Below are 15,100 nucleotides of genomic sequence, written 5' to 3' on the forward strand. Positions count from 1 at the left end.
CGTCCTCCGATTTGGTGGGCGGGGACCCTCGGCCTCCGATTTTGTGGGCGGGGACCCTCGGCCTCCGATTTGGTGGGCGGGGACCCTCGGCCTCCGATTTGGTGGGCGGGGCCCATCGGCCTCCGATTTGGTGGGCGGGGACCCCCGGCCTCCGATTTGGTGGGCGGGGCCCCTCGGCCTCCGATTTGGTGGGCGAGGACCCTCGGCCGATTTGGTGGGCGGGGACCCTCAGCCTCCGATTTGGTGGGCGGGGCCCCTAGGCCTCCGATGTGGTGGTTGGGGCCCCTCGGCCTCCGCTTTGGTGGGCGGGGCCGGGCCCCTCGGCCTCCGCTTTGGTGGGCGGGGCCGCTCGGCCTTCGATTTGTTGGGCGGGGCTCCTCGGCCTCCGATTTGGTTGGCGGGGACCCTCGGCCTCCGATTTGGTGGGCGGGGACCGGCCTCCGATTTGGTGGGCGGGGACCCTCGGCCTCCGATTTGGTGGGCGGGGACCCTCGGCCTCCGATTTGGTGGGCGGGGACCCTCGGCCTCCGCTTTGGTGGGCGGGGCCCCTCGGCCTCCGATTTGGTGGGCGGGGTCCCTCTGCCTCCGATTTGGTGGGCGGGGACCCTCGGCCTCCGCTTTGGTTGGCGGGGCCCCACGGCCTCCGATTTGGTGGGCGGGGTCCCTCTGCCTCCGCTTTGGTGGGCGGGGCCGCTCGGCCTTCGATTTGGTGGGCGGGGCTCCTCGGCCTCCGATTTGGTTGGCAAGGCCCCTCGGCCTCCGATTTGGTTGGCGGGGCCCCTCGGCCTCCGATTTGGTTGGCGGGGCCCCTCGGCCTCCGATTTGGTGGGCGGGGACCCTCGGCCTTCGATTTGGTGGGCGGGGCCCCTCGGCCTCCGATTTGGTTGGTGGGGCCCCTCGGCCTCCGATTTGGTGGGCGGGGACCCTCGGCCTCCGATTTGGTGGGTGGGGACCCTCGGCCTCCGATTTGGTGGGCGGGGCCCCTCGGCCTCCGATGTGGTGGGCGGGGCCCCATGGCCTCCGCTTTGGTGGGCGGGGCTGGGCCCCTCGGCCTCCGCTTTGGTGGGCGGGGCCGCTCGGCCTTCGATTTGGTGGGCGGGGCTCCTCGGCCTCCGATTTGGTTGGCGGGGCCCCTCGGCCTCCGATTTGGTGGGCGGGGACCCTCGGCCTCTGATTTGGTGGTCGGGGACCCTCGGCCTCCGCTTTGGTGGGCGGGGCCCCTCGGCCTCTGATTTGGTGTGCGGGGTCCCTCTGCCTCCGATTTGGTGTGCGGGGACCCTCGGCCTCCGCTTTCGTGGGCGGGGCCCCTCGACCTTCGATTTGGTGGGCGGGGCTCCTCAGCCTCCGATTTGGTTGGTGGGGCCCCTCGGCCTCCAATTTGGTGGGCGGGGACCCTCGGCCTCCGATTTGGTGGGCGGGGACCCTCGGCCTCCGATTTGGTGGGCGGGGACCCTCGGCCTCCGATTTGGTGGGCGGGGACCCTCGGCCTCCGCTTTGGTGGGTGGGGCCCGTCGGCCTCCGATTTGGTGGGCGGGGACCCTCGGCCTCCGATTTGGATGGTGTGGACCCCCGGCCTCCGATTTGGTGGGCGGGGACCCTCGGCCTCCGATTTGGTGGGCGGGGACCCTCGGCCTCCGATGTGGTGGTCGGGGCCGCTCGGCCTCCGCTTTGGTGGGCGGGGCGGGGACCCTCGGCCTCCAATTTGGTGGGCGGGGACCCTCGGCCTCCGATTTGGTGGGCGGGGCCCCTCGGCCTCTGATTTGGTGGGCGGGGACCCTCGGCCTCCAATTTGGTGGGCGGGGACCCTCGGCCTCCAATGTGGTGGTCGGGGCTCCTCGGCCTCCGCTTTGGTGGGCGGGGCCGGGCCCCTCGGCCTCCGCTTTGGTGGGCGGGGCCGCTCGGCCTTCGATTTGGTGGGCGGGGCTCCTCGGCCTCCGATTTGGTTGGCGGGGCCCCTCGGCCTCCGATTTGGTTGGCGGGGCCCCTCAGCCTCCGATTTGGTGTGTGCTCTGCCTGGGGCCACTGTGCTCTGCCTGGGGCCCCATATGCTGCCTGGGGCCCCTGTGCTCTGCCTGGGGCCCCATATGCTGCCTGGGGCCCCATATGCTGCCTGGGGCCCCTGTGCTCTGCCTGGGGCCCCTGTGCTCTGCCTGGGGCCCCATGTTCTGCCTGGGGCCCCTGTGCTCTGCCTGGGGCCACTGTGCTCTGCCTGGGGCCCCATGTTCTGCCTGGGGCCACTGTGCTCTGCCTGGGGCCCCTGTGCTCTGCCTGGGACCACTGTGCTCTGCCTGGGGCCCCATATGCTGCCTGGGGCCCCTGTGCTCTGCCTGGGGCCACTGTGCTCTGCCTGGGGCCCCATATGCTGCCTGGGGCCACTGTGCTCTCCCTGGGGCCCCATATGCTACCTGGGGCCCCTGTGCTCTGCCTGGGGCCCCATATGCTGCCTGGGGCCCCTGTGCTCTGCCTGGGGCCCCTGTGCTCTGCCTGGGGCCCCATGTTCTGCCTGGGGCCCCTGTGCTCTGCCTGGGGCCACTGTGCTCTGCCTGGGGCCCCATATGCTGCCTGGGGCCCCTGTGCTCTGCCTGGGGCCCCTGTGCTCTGCCTGGGGCCCCTGTGCTCTGCCTGGGGCCCCATATGCTGCCTGGGGCCCCATATGCTGCCTGGGGCCCCTGTGCTCTGCCTGGGGCCCCTGTGCTCTGCCTGGGGCCACTGTGCTCTGCCTGGGGCCCCATATGCTGCCTGGGGCCCCTGTGCTCTGCCTGGGGCCCCATATGCTGCCTGGGGCCCCTGTGCTCTGCCTGGGGCCACTGTGCTCTGCCTGGGGCCCCTGTGCTCTGCCTGGGACCACTGTGCTCTGCCTGGGGCCCCATATGCTGCCTGGGGCCCCTGTGCTCTGCCTGGGGCCACTGTGCTCTGCCTGGGGCCCCATATGCTGCCTGGGGCCCCTGTGCTCTGCCTGGGTGTAGGACACTGGTGACGTCACTTATCTCCGGACATTAGCTCCGGACATTGTCTCCGGACATTATCTCCGGACATTAGCTCCGGACAAAGCCACGGAAGTTGGCACAAATTGCAGGAAGTGGTATTCTAGGCAATTATATATTAGATATACTGTATATATATTGTGGGAGATCGGCTCACTCGGCTGCTCATAGAGGTAGACACAGGAACGCTGTCTCTTTAAATTTTCCACTTGCTTATTAAGGTACAGCATAAACCAGGAGAGAGTTAGCAACATAAACATGGCTTTTCTGGCCTAAAGGCCCCGTCACACATAGCGAGATCGCTAGCGAGATCGCTGCTGAGTCACAAGTTTTGTGACGCAACAGCGACCTCAGTAGTGATCTCGCTATGTGTGATGATTTATGTAAACTAGAAGCTTGGGCTGATAAATGGCAAATGAGCTTTAATGGGGATAAATGTAAGGTCATGCACTTGGGTAGAAGTAATAAGATGTATAACTATGTGCTTAATTCTAAAACTCTGGGCAAAACCGTCAATGAAAAAGACCTGGGTGTATGGGTGGATGACAAACTCATATTCAGTGGCCAGTGTCAGGCAGCTGCTACAAAGGCAAATAAAATAATGGGATGTATTAAAAGAGGCATAGATGCTCATGAGGAGAACATAATTTTACCTCTATACAAGTCACTAGTTCGACCACACTTAGAACACTGTGCACAGTTCTGGTCTCCGGTGTATAAGAAAGACATAGCTGAACTGGAGCGGGTGCAGAGAAGAGCGACCAAAGTTATTAGAGGACTGGGGGGTCTGCAATACCAAGATAGGTTATTACCCTTGGGGCTGTTTAGTTTGGAAAAACGAAGACTAAGGGGTGATCTTATTTTAATGTATAAATATATGAGGGGACAGTACAAAGACCTTTCTGATGATCTTTTTAATCATAGACCGGTGACAGGGACAAGGGGGCATCCGCTACGTCTGGAGGAAAGAAGGTTTAAGCATAATAACAGACGCGGATTCTTTACTGTAAGAGCAGTGAGACTATGGAACTCTCTGCCGTATGATGTTGTAATGAGTGATTCATTAATTAAATTTAAGAGGGGACTGGATACCTTTCTGGAAAAGTATAATGTTACAGGGTATATACACTAGATTCCTTGATAAGGCGTTGATCCAGGGAACTAGTCTGATTGCCGTATGTGGAGTCGGGAAGGAATTTTTTTCCCCATGGTGGAGTTACTCTTTGCCACATGGGGTTTTTTTGCCTTCCCCTGGATCAACATGTTAGGGCATGTTAGGTTAGGCTATGGGTTGAACTAGATGGACTTACAGTCTTCCTTCATCCTTAATAACTATGTAACTATGTAACTATGACACGTACCAGCGATCAGGCCCCTGCTGCGAGATCGCTGGTCGTGTCGGAATGGCCTGGACCTTTTTTTGGTCGTTGAGGTCCCGCTGACATCGCTGAATCGGTGTGTGTGACACCGATCCAGCGATGTCTTCACTGGTAACCAGGGTAAACATCGGGTTACTAAGCGCAGGGCCGCGCTTAGTAACCCGATGTTTACCGTGGTTACCAGCGTAAAAGTAAAAAAAAAAAAACAGTACATACTCACCATCTGATGTCCGTCAGGTCCCTTGCCGTCTGCTTCCTGCTCTGACTGAGCGCCGCCGTACAGTGAGAGCAGATCACAGCAGTGACGTCACCGCTGCGCTCTGCTCTCACTGTACGGCGGCACTCAGAGCGGGAAGCAGACGGCAAGGGACCTGACGGACATCAGATGGTGAGTATGTACGGTTTGTTTTTTTTGGTAACCAGGGTAAATATCGGGTTACTAAGCGCGGCCCTGCGCTTAGTAACCCGATGTTTACCCTGGTTACCCGGGTGCTGCAGGGGGACTTCGGCATCGTTGAAGACAGTTTCAACGATGCCGAAGTCGTTCCCCTGATCGTTGGTCGCTGGAGAGAGCTGTCTGTGTGACAGCTCCCCAGCGACCACACAGCGACTTACCAACGATCACGGCCAGGTCGTATGGCTGGTCGTGATCGTTGGTAAATCGCTATGTGTGACGGGGCCTTAAGGGGAAAACAAAAAGAAATTACACAGTCCATGTTGCTGCAGGAATCCACCCTTATCAGGGAACAAACAAAAGGCTCAACTTTCCTTATCCTCAAAGTAAACACAGCAATGAAGCTCCTATCTCCAGGTACACAAAACATTGAATGAGCCAGAAGGCTGTGGGGTGGAGATATGGTGAACAGACAACCACCAGCTCTTCATTGTTTAGTAAACCTAGCCCTTAACATGGCTGTTTAACCCCTATCCGCACTAAAGGTACCGTCACACTTAGCGATGCTGCAGCGATATAGACAACGAGCCGATCGCTGCAGTGTCGCTGTTTAGGTCGCTGTAGAGATGTCAAACACAGCAGCTCCAGAACGATGCAGGAGCGATCCTGTGACATAACGGTGACTCACTTATCGTTCTCACAGGTCGTTAGCTCCATGTAAAACATTGCTGGCATCGTTGCTTTGGCTGTCAAACACGACGATACACGCCGACCTGACGACCAAATAAAGTTCTGGACTTCTAGCTCCGACCAGCGATATCACAGCGGGATCCAGATCGCTGCTGCGTGTCAAACACAACGAGATCGCTAACCAGGACGCTGCAACGTCACGGATCGTGGTCGTTCTCGTTGTAAAGTTGCTGAGTGTGAAGGCACCTTAAGTGTGCAGGAGCATTTTTCTAGGTTCATATCACTGAAGCTAATAACCTTAGTGATACACATCTACCCTCCAGTAGTTTGTCAGTAACTTTGTCACTATACCCCCCTGTGCCCAAAGCCAGGGGTTTTGGCATCTTCAGTCACCAGACTGGGAAGTCTAGACAGGGCATCTATGTTACCGTCCAGTTTCCCAGGCATGTGCTCCACATGAAAGTCCTGGAGCCTTACAAACCACCTAGTCACCTGGGCATTCTTCTCCTTCCTTTCCCTCATCCATCTCAGTAGTGCATTATTGGACATTAGACTGAACTTCAGGCCTCAGGGTGTCAAACTGCCCATTTGATGGCCAAGCATTCTTTCTCTACAATGGCATAGTTTTTCTCACAGGAGTGTTTTCTACTTAAATACAGGGGTGATGATAATGTATAATATGATTTTTAGTTTTCCCTGTTAGCACACATACTGTGGGCTCTGACCCCTTCTCTCTGTGTTTCTGCTGGCTGTGTGTGTGTAGAAGAGGTTTTATTGCTTCTAGCTGCAAATTCCAGGCTCTGGGCAACTTACTCATCCATCCTCCCATCTAGCACCAGCTGAAACTGGTCTTGTCTCCCTCAAAAGACATGAGGTTCTTTGTTCTATTATAATAAGCTATTGGACCACCGATTTGGGCTAGGAAAATAAGGAGTATATATTGCTAACTTCCATTGGTAGATCTGTCAAACTCTATAAGCGCGAGCAGCTAAACACAATGAGTATAAAGTGCGGATTTCTCCGGAACCGTGTTAAACAACTAGGACAAATTTGGCATCAATAGAAAGCCAATTTTAAAATAAGAGGAATGATGAGTGTGCTGTGATTCTGACATGTCCTCAAGCTAAGATATGAGAATTACAAGTATTGTTGGTACAAACTGTAAATCTGAGGAGAGGGGAGGGAAATGGTAACTCAGCCCCTTTCGTGGTGTCACAAGCCTGCAGATATAAGTGACTGCCAGTGAGCCCAACCTTCAGTCTTGCCTGAGGATCTGTTACAGCAGGTCATGTCTGATGAACTGGGACATTTGGCTCCGCCTACCAGCCTGGTTAGCCTGAAATTACTTAAGAAAAATGTGAGTTTTATCTTTCTTTAATCCCTGTTTATTTTATAATTGCTGTACATACGTTAAATTGTCTCATATTGTAACATCTTTATATGCCTTTTATAAACACTAAAACTCAATTCCACTAGGGAACAATGATGTACTAGTCCAACAGTCAATTTAATATACAAATCTTTATTGAAAATATTAAAAATACAGCAAAACCAGGTGTGTATAAATCACAACTTAAGACAATATATGCCTACGGCCCCACACTCCCCACTAATAACCCCTACCAAAAGTGCCATCACAGGCTATTCAATTATATGAAGCTGCACAGTGTCAGCCTAAATAGTAATACCCCTGCACCGAATGCCTGTCACATGAATAACTCGCTGCAATATATCCCAATAGAGACCTCATGTGAAAATCACAAGCGCTTATATACTCACAGCAAGGTGCAGAGTGCAGAGTAAGCAGCAAACTTGGGGTACTAGGGGAGTGTGCGCCCGCCCCAATGCACGTTTCGGTCCTTCCTTCGTCAGGGGGCACACACATCCCCGGGTCCCGTGCATTAAATACCTTAGTTTCCCACACCACCTCCAATGCCGTGCAGCGGCTTCTTCCCGTATGTGGCGTCACTGCCGGAAGTGACGCGCGTGTCTCCATAGCCACCGCGACGCCACGGGGCATCGGCGTCACACAATACCGCGCATGTGCGGCGCTGCGTATAGACGCCGAGTGCACCGGAGAATCCACGGAGCCACCGAGACCGCGCGTGCAGGCAGGGGCGCACAATCTCATGGTGTATATACAAAAGGCAGCATTATCTAGAACATCTTATCATCTATAGCAGTATAAGCGGCAGTACAACTTTATCCCTTTATATATCCATAATTACAATGCTCGTTTCACATAGTACATATGTCCTGCCATATCCATATCTATCTCCACATAATATAAAATACAACACATTAACATATTTAAATGTGGTAAGACGCTACTGCCGATGTTGTCATATTTGTTGCTCAGAAGTACACAGATATTTAGATCCATTCATCGACTACGGCTTGAGGAGTCAATACATTTTATTATCACCTAAAGGGAACTGTACAGGACACAGGAAAAAGATAAATTAAAATCATGATCATAAAATAATTAAAATAGTTAAAAGCAATATTGTACTCAAAGTCAAAATCATACATTTGGTAAGATGTTCAAACAGATAATCAAAGAAACGGAGCATAACTCAAGTTCTTATTTAACCCAGCTGGGTACAGGGTGCCTAAGGTCAAGATCTATCTGGACTCCAACTGGGCCAATCTCTTAGAAATATCACCCTTCCGATTCCTCACCTCCACCATATCAATTCCTTTCACCCTGAGAAGGCCACCATCACAGCCATGGTATTGTTTAACCCCTTAATCCCATATGACGTACTATCCCGTCGAGGTGGGGTGGGCCTTAATTCCCGACGGGATAGTACGTCATATGCGATCTCCACCCGTGAGCGCGGCCGATTGCGGCCGGGTGTCAGCTGACTATCGCAGCTGACATCCGGCACTATGTGCCAGGAGCAGTCACGGACCACCCCCGGCACATTAACCCCAGGCACACTGCGATCAAACATGATCGCAGTGTTCCGGCGGTATAGAGAAGCATCGCGCAGGGAGGGGGCTCCTAGCGGGCATCCCTGAGACCTCCGAGCGTCTCTTACCTCCTATCCCTGCAGGCCCCGGATCCAAAATGGCCGTGGGGCTGCATCCGGGTCCTGCAGGGACTACTTCCGAGTCCAGAGCAGGCGCTGGTAAGCCTGCAGCGCTGTAAGTCAGATCGCTGATCTGACAGAGTGCTGTGCAAACTGTCAGATCAGCGATCTGTGATGTCCCCCCCCCCCCCCCCCCGGGACAAAGTAAAAAAAAAAAATTCCACATGTGTAAAAAAAGAAATAAAAAAAAAATCCTAAATAAAAAAAAAAACAATAAAAGTACACATATTTAGTATCGCCGCATCCGTAACGACCCAACCTATAAAACTGTCCCACTAGTTAACCCATTCAGTGAACACCGTAAGAAAAAAAAAAAAACCGAGGCAAAAAACAAAGCTTTATTATCATACCACCGAACAAAAAGTGGAATAACACGCGATCAAAAAGACGGATATAAATAACCATGGTACCGCTGAAAACATCATCTTGTCCCGCAAAAAACGAGCCGCGATACAGCATCATAAGCAAAAAAATAAAAAAGTTATAGTCCTCAGAATAAAGCGATGCCAAAATAATTATTTTTTCTATAAAATAGCTTTTATCGTGTAAAAGCGCCAAAACATAAAAAAATTATATAAATGAGATATCGCTGTAATCGTACTGAACCGAAGAATAAAACTGCTTTATCAATTTTACCAAACGTGGAACGGTATAAACGCCTCCCCCAAAAGAAATTCATGAATAGCTGGTTTTTGGTCATTCTGCCTCACAAAAATCGGAATAAAAAGCGATCAAAAACTGTCACATGTCCGAAAATGTTACCAATAAAAACGTCAACTCGTCCCGCAAAAAACAAGACCTCTGTGGACCAAAATATGGAAAAATTATAGGTCTCAAAATGTGGAGACGCAAAAACGTTTTTGCTATAAAAAGCGTCTTTTAGTGTGTGACAGCTGCCAATCATAAAAATCCCCTATAAAAAACGCTATAAAAGTAAATCAAACCCCCCTTCATCACCCCCTTAGTTAGGGAAAAATAATAAAATTAAAAAAATGTATTTATTTCCATTTTTCCATTAGGGTTAGGGCTAGGGAAAGGGTTGGGGCTAGGGTTGGAGCTAAAGTTAGGGTTAGGGTTGGGGCTAAAGTTAGGGTTAGGGTTGGGGCTAAAGTTAGGGTTTGGATTACATTTAGGGTTGGGATTAGAGTTAGGGGTGTGTCAGGGTTAGGGGTGTGGTTAGGGTTACCATTGGGATTAGGGTTAGGGGTGTGTTTGGATTAGGGTTTCAGGTAGAATTGGGGAGTTTCCACTGTTCAGGCACATCAGGGGCTCTCCAAACGCGACATGGTGTCTGATCTCAATTCCAGCCAATTCTGCGTTGAAAAAGTAAAACAGTGCTCCTTCCCGTCCGAGCTCTCCCGTGCGCCCAAACAGGGGTTTACCCCAACATATGGGGTATCAGCATACTCGGGACAAATTGGACAACAACTTTTGGGGTCCAAGTTCTCTTGTTATCCTTGGAAAAATACAAATTTTGGGGGATAAAAATCATTTTTGTAGGAAAAAAAAGATTTTTTATTTTCACGGCTCTGTGTTATAAACTGTAGTGAAACCGTTGGGGGTTCAAAGTTCTCACAACACATCTAGATAAGTTCCTTGGGAGGTCTAGTTTCCAATATGGGGTCACTTGTGGGGGGTTTCTACTGTTTGGGTACATCAGGGGCTCTACAAATGCAACGTGACGCCTGCAGACCAATCCATCTAAATCTGCATTCCAAATGGCGCTCCTTTCCTTCCGAGCTCTAACATGCGCCCCAAACAGTGGTCCCCCCCACATATGGGGTATCAGCGTACTCAGGACAAATTGGACAACAACTATTGGGGTCCAATTTATCCTGCTACCCTTGTGAAAATACAAAACTGAGGGCTAAAAAATCATTTTTGTGAAAAAAAAAGAATTTTTATTTTCACGGCTCTGCGTTATAAACTGTAGTGAAACACTTGGGGGTTCAAAGCTCTCAAAACACATCTAGATAAGTTCCTTAGGGGGTCTACTTTCCAAAATGGTGTCACTTGTGGGGGTTTTTAATGTTTAGGTACATGAGGGGCTCTCCAAACGCGACATGGTGTCCCATCTCAATTCCAGTCAATTTTGCAATGAAAACTCAAACAGCGCTCCTTCCCTTCCGAGCTCTGCCATGCGCCCAAACAGTCGTTTACCCCCACATATGGGGTATCAGCGTACTCAGGACAAATTGCACAACAACTTTTGTGGTCTAATTTCTTCTCTTACCCTTGGGAAAATAAAAAACTGGGGGGCGAAAAGATTATTTTTGTGAAAAAATATGATTTTTTATTTTTACGGCTCTGCATTATAAACTTCTGTGAAGTACTTGTTGGGTCAAAGTGCTCACCACACATCTACCACACATCTAGATAAGTTCCTTAAGGGGTCTACTTTCCAAAATGGTGTCACTTGTGGGGGGTTTTAATGTTTACGCAGATCAGGGGCTCTCCAAACGCAACATGGCGTCCCATCTCAATTCCAGTCAATTTTGCATTGAAAAGTAAAATGGCGCTCCTTTCCTTCCGAGCTCTGCCATGCGCCCAAACAGTGGTTTACCCCCACATATGGGGTATCAGCGTACTCAGGACAAATTGTAAAACAACTTTTGGGGTCCATTTTCTCCTGTTACCCTTGGTAAAAATAAAACAAATTGGAGCTGAAATAAATTTTGTGTGAAAAAAAGTTAAATGTTCATTTAAATTTAAACATTCCAAAAATTCCTGTGAAACACCTGAAGGGTTAATAAACTTCTTGAATGTGGTTTTGAGCACCTTGAGGGGTGCAGTTTTTAGAATGGTGTCACAATTGGGTATTTTCTATCATATAGACCCCTCAAAATGACTTCAAATGAGATGTGGTCCCTAAAAAAAAATGGTGTTGTAAAAATGAGAACTTTCTGGTCAATTTTAACCCTTATAACTCCCTAACAAAAAAAATTTTGGTTCCAAAATTGTGCTGATGTAAAGTAGACATGTGGGAAATGTTACTTATTAAGTATTTTGCGTGACATATCTCTGTGATTTAAGGGCATAAAAATTAAAAGTTGGAAAATTGCGAAATTTTCAAAATTTTTGCCAAATTTCGGTTTTTTTCACAAATAAACGCAAGTTATATCGAAGAAATTTTACCACTATCATGAAGTACAATATGTCACGAGAAAACAATGTCAGAATCGCTAAGATCTGTAGAAACGTTCCAGAGTTATAACCTCATAAAGGGACAGTGGTCATAATTGTAAAAATTGGCCCGGTCATTAACGTGCAAACCACCCTCGGGGCTTAAAGGGAACCTGTCACCACGTTTTTGGAAGATGGGATAAAAATAGCGTTAAATAGGGGCAGAGGTGGGCGTTACATTAGTGTGTGTGTTATGCGTTTATTACCCACCTAAGTTGCCGAAATAACTTTGCAAAGTCTCCGTTTTCGCCTGTCAATCAGGCTGGTCAGGTCACATGGGCGTGGTGTCTTCACCCAGATTTGGCGTAGTTTTCCGTTGGTGGCGTAGTGGTGTGCGCATGCCCAAAGTCCGGAATCCTCTTCCAGGGGATTTAAAATAGCGCGGTGTTCGTTATTGCATTGGTGATCGGTGGGCGCGGCCATCTTCCTTTGGCCGCGCGTGCGCAGAAGCGGCGCTCTGCTGGCCGCGGCTTCAGGAAAATGGCCGCGGGATGCCGCGCGTGCGCAGATGGATATCGCGGCGGCCATTTTCCTGAAGCCGCGGCCAGCAGAGCGCCGCTTCTGCGCACGCGCGGAAAAAGGAAGATGGCCGCGCCCACCGATCACCAATGCAATAACGAACACCGCGCTATTTTAAATCCCCTGGAAGAGGATTCCGGACTTTGGGCATGCGCACACCACTACGCCACCAACGGAAAACTACGCCAAATCTGGGGGAAGACAACGCCCATGCGACCTGACCAGCCTGATTGACAGGCGAAAACGGAGACTTTGCAAAGTTATTTCGGCAACTTAGGTGGGTAATAAACGCATAACACACACACTAATGTAACGCCCACCTCTGCCCCTATTTAACGCTATTTTTATCCCATCTTCCAAAAACGTGGTGACAGGTTCCCTTTAAGGGGTTAAAGTGGCGTGGAATTGTTTTCAATGTGCATGTGTCCTCACAGCTAATGCTGCCTTTTGTATATACACCATGAGATGGTGCGCCCCTGCCTGCACACGCGGTCTCGGTGGCTCCGTGGACTCTCCGGTGCACTCGGCGTCTATACTCTCCGGTGCACCCGGCGTCTATACGCAGCGCATGCGCGGTACTGTGTGACGCCGATGCCCCGTGGCGTCGCGGTGGCTATGAAGACGCGCGCGTCACTTCCGGCAGTGACGCCACATCCGGGAAGAAGCCACTGCACGGCATTGGAGGTGATGTGGGAAACTGAGGTATTTAATGCACGGGACCCGGGGATGTGTGTGCCCCCTGACGAAGAAAGGACCGAAACGTGCATTGGGGCGGGCGCACACCCCCCTGGTACCCCAAGTTTGCTGCTTACTCTGCACCTTGCTGTGAGTGTATAAGAGCTTGTGATTTTCACATGAGGTCTCTATTGGGATATATTGCAGCGAGTTATTCATGTGACAGGCATTCGGTGCAGGGGCATTACTATTTAGGCTGACACTGTGCAGCTTCATATAATTGAATAGCCTGTGATGGCACTTTTGGTAGGGGTTATTAGTGGGGAGTGTGGGGCCGTAGGCATATATTGTCTTAAGTTGTGATTTATACACACCTGGTTTTGCTGTAGTTTTAATATTTTCAATAAAGATTTGTATATTAAATTGACTGTTGGACTAGTACATCATTGTTCCCTAGTGGAATTGAGTTTTATTCAAACAGATGTGTCCTTTGGATAAAGTATCCTCATGGGGTTTTATGACTTACCATAATTATGTGAAATAATCTATTACCGCCCGGAACATGTGGTGGTGGTGTTGTTTGTGAGTTATGTAATTTTTATAAACACTGCCTAATCTTTTATGGAGTAAAATATATAAAATACTAGCTTTGTTCTCCTGCTCTAAAACGTACCCTAAGTCTTCTGAAGTGAATTGCACTACTGAATTTGGTTGGCTTCGGACCCTTTTAATCGGAGCTGGTGGCAGCATACTTGTTCTGTGCATTTGGGAGTCGTTGTAGCGACAGTGGCGTTGACAATTATTGTTCCTGCCTGAGTGGGAGTAGTTATATCGCCCTCGCTGCAGTGTGCCCAATAGCCAGTACATAGCAGGCAGCCTTTCTGGCGACTAATTACCCTAGGTGCAGTACCTAGACAGATCTGAGGGTAATGGGGGCGCCAGAGAGCTGCAAAGTCCAAACCTGAACTGTAAAGCGGGATATACATAAATCCCTGCAGTTCGTGATATTGTAGCAGCAGTGGGATAACTAAAATAAGCCCCTGCGGTAAATTGATAGGTCAATAGCCTTTGTTTGTGTTTTCATCACATTGTAGCAGTGGAGGGATAACTAAGATAAGCCCCCCTGCACATGTGATAGCCGGGTGCTGTCCAAAGGTCACCCCCGATCCGTGCCATAGTGGTGTTAGCACGGTGTGAATCAGTGACAACAGGACTGGATGTTCCTTCTCATTTACTTCATCGGCTCCCAACCCAACCTGAGGTGTCCAACTGGACCACAAATTTCCTACTGAAGTAAGGTGCGATCAAGACCGATTGCTTACACAGGGCGAGCTTCAACACTTGGAACGCCATCTCTGCTTCAGGACACCTTCTGCCCATCGATATCTTTGTGTCTTTAAGAAGGTCAATCGGGTGCGGCTGTCACAAGATGTATTGCGCACACCCTCAAAATATCCACTTATCAAATAGACGAAATAGATTAGACAATACATTAAACAATTGCAATGCATTATCTTAATGCCACAAAGTGCTGGGTGTGCACTGATTAGTGGTAGTTTTTTTTCTATTTCAACTATGTTTATCGAATTTTAAGTATAACGGGATAAGCAAAAGGTAAAAGGGAAACAAGGCGACTCAGGGAAAAGGGTAAGGTAAGGCGAGTTAAAATTTAGAGAACTCAAAATATAGATACATACAGAATGAACAATATGAAACAATACAATGATCAGAATGTATCCTACCAACAATATAATAAATATTTGTATGCATACCACACAGCAATCAGGCTGACCCCTTGTGACAGATTCTGGAATTCCATTCTAGTTCTGATGAAGGTCTAATAAATAGGACCGAAACGTTAACTATTTGTTCCAACCTTCCAATGCACTGTTTTTTTTAGCCTCAATGAGTGCAGAGAGCAGCAGGAACCTTAACCCCTTTCCGACATTGGGCATACTAGTACGCCCAAGTCGGATTCCCTCCTTTTGATGTGGGCTCCGACAGTGAGTCCACATCTTTCCCGGTAAATGTCAGCGGTTTTGAACAGCTGGCATGTGCCTGGAATAGCCGAGGGTGGAATCGCCATCCACCCGCAGATATTAACCCATTAAATGCTGCTGTCAGAACCGCGGGTCACCGGTTCGTTTGCATGACAGCCAGAGGTCTCCTGGAGACACCTAT

Source organism: Ranitomeya variabilis, chromosome 5 (assembly GCF_051348905.1).
Source record: "Ranitomeya variabilis isolate aRanVar5 chromosome 5, aRanVar5.hap1, whole genome shotgun sequence".
In the NCBI taxonomy this organism is placed as follows: Eukaryota; Metazoa; Chordata; class Amphibia; order Anura; family Dendrobatidae; genus Ranitomeya; species Ranitomeya variabilis.